This window comes from Rhea americana, unplaced genomic scaffold (genome assembly GCF_003343005.1).
Source record: "Rhea americana isolate MKP2758 unplaced genomic scaffold, rheAme1 scaffold_118, whole genome shotgun sequence".
In the NCBI taxonomy this organism is placed as follows: Eukaryota; Metazoa; Chordata; class Aves; order Rheiformes; family Rheidae; genus Rhea; species Rhea americana.
The window spans coordinates 231,061-237,248 of NW_028185239.1; the positions used below are offsets into that span (position 1 = coordinate 231,061).

Consider the following 6,188-nt stretch of genomic DNA (forward strand, 5'->3'; position numbering starts at 1 on the left):
AAATGTCAGCATAGAGCTTGACTACTATTAGTGAAGTCCCCCCAAAAAAAAAAAATCAGTTTCTCAGAACATGAGGTAGAAATCCTAGTGATTAATAAAGAGAGAAAAGTGGTGTTAATCTCTGGCAAGTATCTTCCATTCTTTGTGGTGCTGAAGTGCGATAAAATTTTAAATCGGGCAGCTAAGTCTGGCATTAGTCTCTGGCTGTTGTTCAGTGATAACATTTTCCTGGATTTCTCCCAGAGTCATTAAGTATCGGCAGTCTCAGGCAAAATAAATAAGGACGTGTGCTTGACGGGATGGATCTTTTCTGGGCTGAAATACTAGATCATTCATACACTGATATGACCTTGCAATTTTTTTGTTGGATGGTTACAGTGAAGCTTCACAATGTAGCAGTAGTGCCAGCTCAGAAGTACTTTGGCAGAGGAATTGTCTCTGTCTTCTTGCCTCTTTCCCCATAGCACTTAGTGCTGCACTGGTACTCCAACCCAATGTCTTTAGCACTGGCCTGACACTACTAATAGACATGCTTTATAGAGCCCTAGCTCCTTTTTTCACTTTTTTCTTTCTTTTCGGGATAAAGGAATACAAGCAAGTCAGTATGAGTCAATGGGCTACTGAGTATCAGATGAGCTATGGTAACTCCTTATGCATTTGTCTTTAGCCCAAGGCAAAGTTAAGCTCAGTGATTTAGGTCAAACCTCTTTTACTGCTGGCTTAAATCAGTTGCTTTCCACAATTCATGCATGTGGCCAACTCCACTCCCATGCAGTAATGTGCTGTGTAATTGTAGAAAATCACAGTAGCTTTGAGCTTGTTCGTATTCTCTATGTATTATTYCCCCATTCCAAGGTCTCTGTAATCTCTTTAACACTTTCTGAGGATGGAGGCAGGCTTTTCCTCTCTTCCATGCACAGATCTGTAGTCCAAGTTGCCATCTGAATCATTAATTTTATATCTTAAAAACTATTCACTACGGAAAGCTCAAAAACTAAAGCAGTACTTTGTCACACATCCTTTTACGGTAATCTTTGCTGCTCAGTGCTGTTCTTCACCATATGTGCGTAGTCCTTCTCTGCAGTGTTTTCATTTATGTTGCTATAGAGAGTAAGAGATGTATGTTTATTTTTACTCATTTAGAAAGGAGTAAAGTTTAGGTCTGAGACTTGAGTTCAGAGCTCAGGTATCAACACTTCCCAAATGCTGATCTATGTAAATGAAATTAGATTTTTCATCTTGTGTTAAAGACTTCGGGGTGCTTGTATCTTTAAAACATCGAATACTTAAATGTCCTCAGATGCAATATCTTTGAGAGATACAAAGTGCTAGTATAAATGCTGCCTATACACCTATTTTGCTGCAAAACTCTGAACTCATCGAAAAGTTATCTAACACCTTAAAGCTATTTATGGCCTGACTAGGAATTTTGTTTGGAGATATTATTGTGCATTGATGTTGCGTTTTTAATAACCCTGTTTAGCAAAGAGAATACTGGCTGGTTTCTATAGACTCAAGTGGGTCGATAAATGGGTAACAGATGCATGTGATGTGCTGGAAAACCACTTAGAGAGCAATAGCCAAGGTCACTCCATGTCACTTCTGCAGAGCATTGCAGAACTGTGAAGCCAGGTTTCCCTCTGTTACTTTTCCAGCCAGGAAAAGTGTAAGCTCCTTTACAGATTCATGCACAAATAGTTTGACTTCAGAAGAGAAAGATAACTCAGTAGCAGGAGCTGGTTACTATGGCTATATGCATTACTTACTCTATTTAGAGAAATCAAGCCAACAATCACTGTATACATTAGCTATATTTATATATGAAGGAAGCGCATTGCCAGCAGCTGTGTGAAGTTGTCATGCTGAACATCCAGCTTTGTTTGTGCCAATCAAGGACTTGGTGATTTTTCACRCATTTAAAAGCAGAATTTGCTGAAAGCAGCAAAACTCGTGTGTGGGATCAGGTCTTTTGTCTTTTTTAAACCCTGTTTTGCTCTACACAAAAGTGACCTCTGCTTCTGTCCCTCTATGCCCTTAGTGATGYCCTCACTGGGGCAGCAACAGTGTGTAATGGTGTTGGCTCTGAAATATTGAGGTGCTTGGTGGCCAGCCAGGCAATTCCATATGGAACATGGAAAGAYGGACTTCTGCCTACCTTGGCTTTAGTGAGGCACTAAATCTGAGAGTACAGCTTCTGGCCGGCTATTGACACGTGGGGAATGTCCTCAGAGATGCTGTCCTGTTGTCAAATATGGTTGGAATTGATCAGGAAAGATAAGAGTGGTTGCACTCTTACCATTGGGAGAGATCCAAAGCACAATTGTGAGACTTATTTTCTTCATCTGCAAATCTAAAGTAAAATATTCTATCTTCCCTTTTTGGAGTTATCCAGCCCATTGATGCTAGAGTTTCTGTGGAGTATCTAGCTAATTTCCCGTATTTTGTTGCAGGGTGACTGTTGACAGCTACCATAGTTGGGCATTGGTTTTTCCCTTTTGTACAATGCTGCACAAACACCTGAGTGTTTGGCAGATTAGGAAGATAAAGCGACAGCTGTTACGACTGGATAAAGTTCCTGTTTCTAGTGCCTTGATTTCTATGAGTGGCAGCAATGGGCTTGGGTATTCTCAAGAGACTGTACCCTAGAGCCCAAACCGATGAAGCTCTCATTACTTGCTGTTGTGGTTTTTYTTTCTCTCCACTTAAAGTAGGAGTTAAATCTTCAATCTGAATGCAAAATAGAGCATATTATCTGTAGTCTTAAAGACCTGCTGTTTGAAAATGGAATAACTTTTCTTCATGGAATCCGCAAAGCTTTTAATTAGTCTGAGTTCAAATTACTTAAAAACTTTCATTTAAAGAATTAAGCACTTGTGTTTTTCACTGAGTTCTGAATGATCTTAATGGAATAAAACAGGCACTTGAAACTTTCCACATAATTAAAAATAATTGAAACCTTGTGCCTGCATGTACATGAAGAAATCAGCTGGTAATTATGTTAAGTTATTTGCAACTGCTGTACTTAATGTTATGATTATGTGTTGGGTACAGACAGGCTAAAAATTCTTAAATAGGTCCACTGTGATATTAGAGATAATGCAACTCACCACCACGCTTCCGTAGTCAATTTGTCAGCAAGCTYTTTGCTGGCTGAGATGCTGCTCTTGTGGAGAGACAGCATGTGTACATTCTTGCTAGTGGGTTAACTGTGCTTCCTAGCTTTTAGCCTTTAAAGCTTGAGTAGTTTTAATGGTCGAGTAACTTGCATGAGYTGTCCTTCATACCACTGAAACTTTGGCTGCTTGGGGAAACGAGGCGGAGATGCAGAGAACACCAAAAGTCTGGTGCTGGCAGGCCTTGGAGAGAAGGTTCCCCATGCCCTTGCTTTGCTTTTTAAGAAAGCCAAAAGYCAACAGTTCTGCTGCAAGTTAAAAGCCAGAGCTGTGAGCAGACTTGAGCTTTTGCCACAGGTCTGCAAAGTTGTTGCAAGCCTACTTAGAGGTCTGGCAGCCAGCAGCTGTCTTGTGCTTGCCCACCATCTCAGTTACTCTGGCCTTAAAATAGGGCCCTGGTGTTTGGCGCTGTGCTTCCTCGGAGTGCCAGAAACCTCGGATGGGAGCCCCAGCACGTGGTGCTTCTTTGGCGTCCTCATGGTCGCTCTGAAGTGGGAACTTCTCAGAGGAAAAAGAAGCCTGTTAGTCATCTTCAGCACTGACTCATTTTAACTCGGGGACTTCAGAAAGGTGAAATTAGCTTTAAAAAAAGTTAGGAATGCAAACGCTTAAATGCCTTAACCACAGTCTACCCTCACTGTACAGCAGTGTTAAGGCTGTTCGCATGCCTTAATTTTATTTWATTTCTTCAGATTTCTTTTTATCTGATCTCTTAACTTTCTGAATCAGTGATGCTTGGTTTTAGGATAATGGCAGCATCCTTGTTATATCTTTTCCTCCTGTAATTCTATTCTTAAAGTGTGTTTTTCTTTGAAATGAATATGTGAATACCAGGCTGGATTCACTTAGACTGGCTGAAATACTATCTGTGCAGGAGAATGGGATATCCTGAGTGTTTTTAATACTAATGCAAAACTTTCAGCTTTAAGAGCCCTAATCCTTACTGGCTCAGAAGATACTCTCTTAGAAAGTGCTGGGGGCCTTTTCTGGTATTTAAGGTCTGTAAAGAAGTTCTAATAGACCTGACAAATGCTTCATCTTGAGAAAGATAAATTAAGATGTCTGTATTTAAAATGTTTTGTCAGGCTGTGAACACATCTGAGGTGATGTGTTCATTCTGTCATTTTGGGGGGGGGATTGGGGGGGTGGAGAGAGGAAGATGGTTCTTAAGACGATAAAGAATAAAGGAAGATGGAAAAAAACATCTGATGATGATTCTTCATTGCCCATGTTTGGTTGTCTTTTTGCTTTCTAAACGCAGTACCGCAGGCAATGAATTCTCCTAATGCTCTCCTTTTGACAGGCGCTCCCACTGAGTCCAAAAAGCAAATGAGTGCAGGGAGATTGGGAGCATGTTCCCAGATTGCCCTGCCTTCACTGAGGGAAGGGAGAGAGAGGAGCAGATACCGAGGAAATTAAATGATACGAAGACATTAAATGATTGACTGTCACTTGGCTCGCTCTTTGAACGCACGGAGTTATGAACAGCTTTCATGGCTGGCTGGCTGTCTGTGCGCGTGCCCGCCTGTCTCAGTCTGTTCTCACTGAGCCGGAAAGTGGAAGGCAGATGCGAACCCTATTTAATGAAAGAGCACTACACACACAACACACAGGAAAAAAAAATCTTTGCTTATACTTTTTCATTTCTGGCTGTGAACCAGTATCGGGAAACTTTCAGGAGACAGACATCTGGATTAAGGCAGGCACCACAGCTTCCCAAAGTCRGGTTATTGTGAAGGTCTTGGATGGCCTTTTCGTATGTTATGGCTTTATCGGTGGCTAAGTGTCAGAGGTCTGGAGTTCATCTTGGCAGAACCCCGTGTGACATGTCGCACGTTGTTACAGCCAGCAAACGGACAACGAGATGGGGAGTAAGAAGAGGGAGTGGAGGATTCTGTTTAACTTGCCCTCTTGCAACCTCACTTTCATAACCTGTATAAAAGCGAGCACTTTTTGTATTACCATTTACAATGCCTGCTAAAACTAAACTTGAAGCTGTGCCTTCCGGTTGAGAAAGCAGATATTTTCTATCTTGTTTGAACGCTGCATGCACGGTGCAGTAAGTCAGTAAGACCTGTTTGCATAGCATGGGTATGGAACAGAAGTGTTGCCCTTTGTTGGAATCTCTTCTAAGCAGTTTTTGGTTTATTATTTTTATGGAAGAGATCTGTCTTTCTGCCTTGTGATCCCTTCTCTTGAAATAAATTATACTGTGTGGTCTCCTACTCCAGTTTCTGTGGGGTGTCCCCCAAAAACCTTAAGGAACACAAACGTCGTGTGATACTAGTTTGTAGTTCACATTAAACTAATGGGAATTTCAAGTGATATCAACAAATGCAATAGAAACTGTACTAGTTTCAGTGTGAGCTAGGGCTATTTTTCTGATTACAAGCTGCAAGCAGCTACAATTCAAGCTTGTGTGAAGAAAGCGAAGAATGACTCTAGGGGTTTTTGTTTTTTTTTTCTGAGATATTTTTTGAGATATAAAAGCTACTGCCGCTATCTTTAACAGTATTTTGCCTATTTTGTTTTGAACAATAGTTCCACTCAGTGCTATCACTCCTTATACTTTCAGTGTCTAAAATCTCTCTCATGTCTTGACTCTTGTCCTTGCTTCAGTCTAAATTGGTCTGGAAAAATAAGTTGCCTTCAGTGCTTACATGGGTATCTTGCACAGAGAAAGCACTGAGAATTAAATGCCTCATTGTTTATATGGATTTAACCCTTACTTTTGCCTCAGACAATCATTTTCCTAGAAAGGTATCAGTAACTTCTGTATTACAGTGAGGTTTTTTTGTTTTGGGTTTTTTTTTTTGTTTGTTTGTTTGTTTTTGAGGCTAGATGCATTGCAGGATCTTGAGGCACAAAGGAGTGTCAGCAGTAGATGAATGAAGGTATCCAGACCAAGCCAGAAATGCAATGGAAATCATCTGCACTTAAGCTCTGCACTTCCTTATCTGAGGTTCTAGTGCATGTTTGTGTGAGCATGGGAGGTGAGTGTGATTTTCTTTTCTT

At 40.8% G+C, this 6,188-nt stretch overlaps 1 long non-coding RNA gene across 2 annotated transcripts in view; it reads left to right on the top strand.

The window, feature by feature from the left end:
* Positions 1-6,054: 6,054 nt before the first annotated feature.
* The window catches only part of LOC146600692 (uncharacterized), a 3,523-nt gene continuing 3,389 nt past the window's right edge, over positions 6,055-6,188 (top strand). For both annotated transcript variants that reach the window (XR_014897573.1, XR_014897571.1), the window contains exon 1: positions 6,055-6,166. This is a non-coding gene — a long non-coding RNA (uncharacterized LOC146600692). The remainder of the gene's footprint in view (positions 6,167-6,188) is intronic.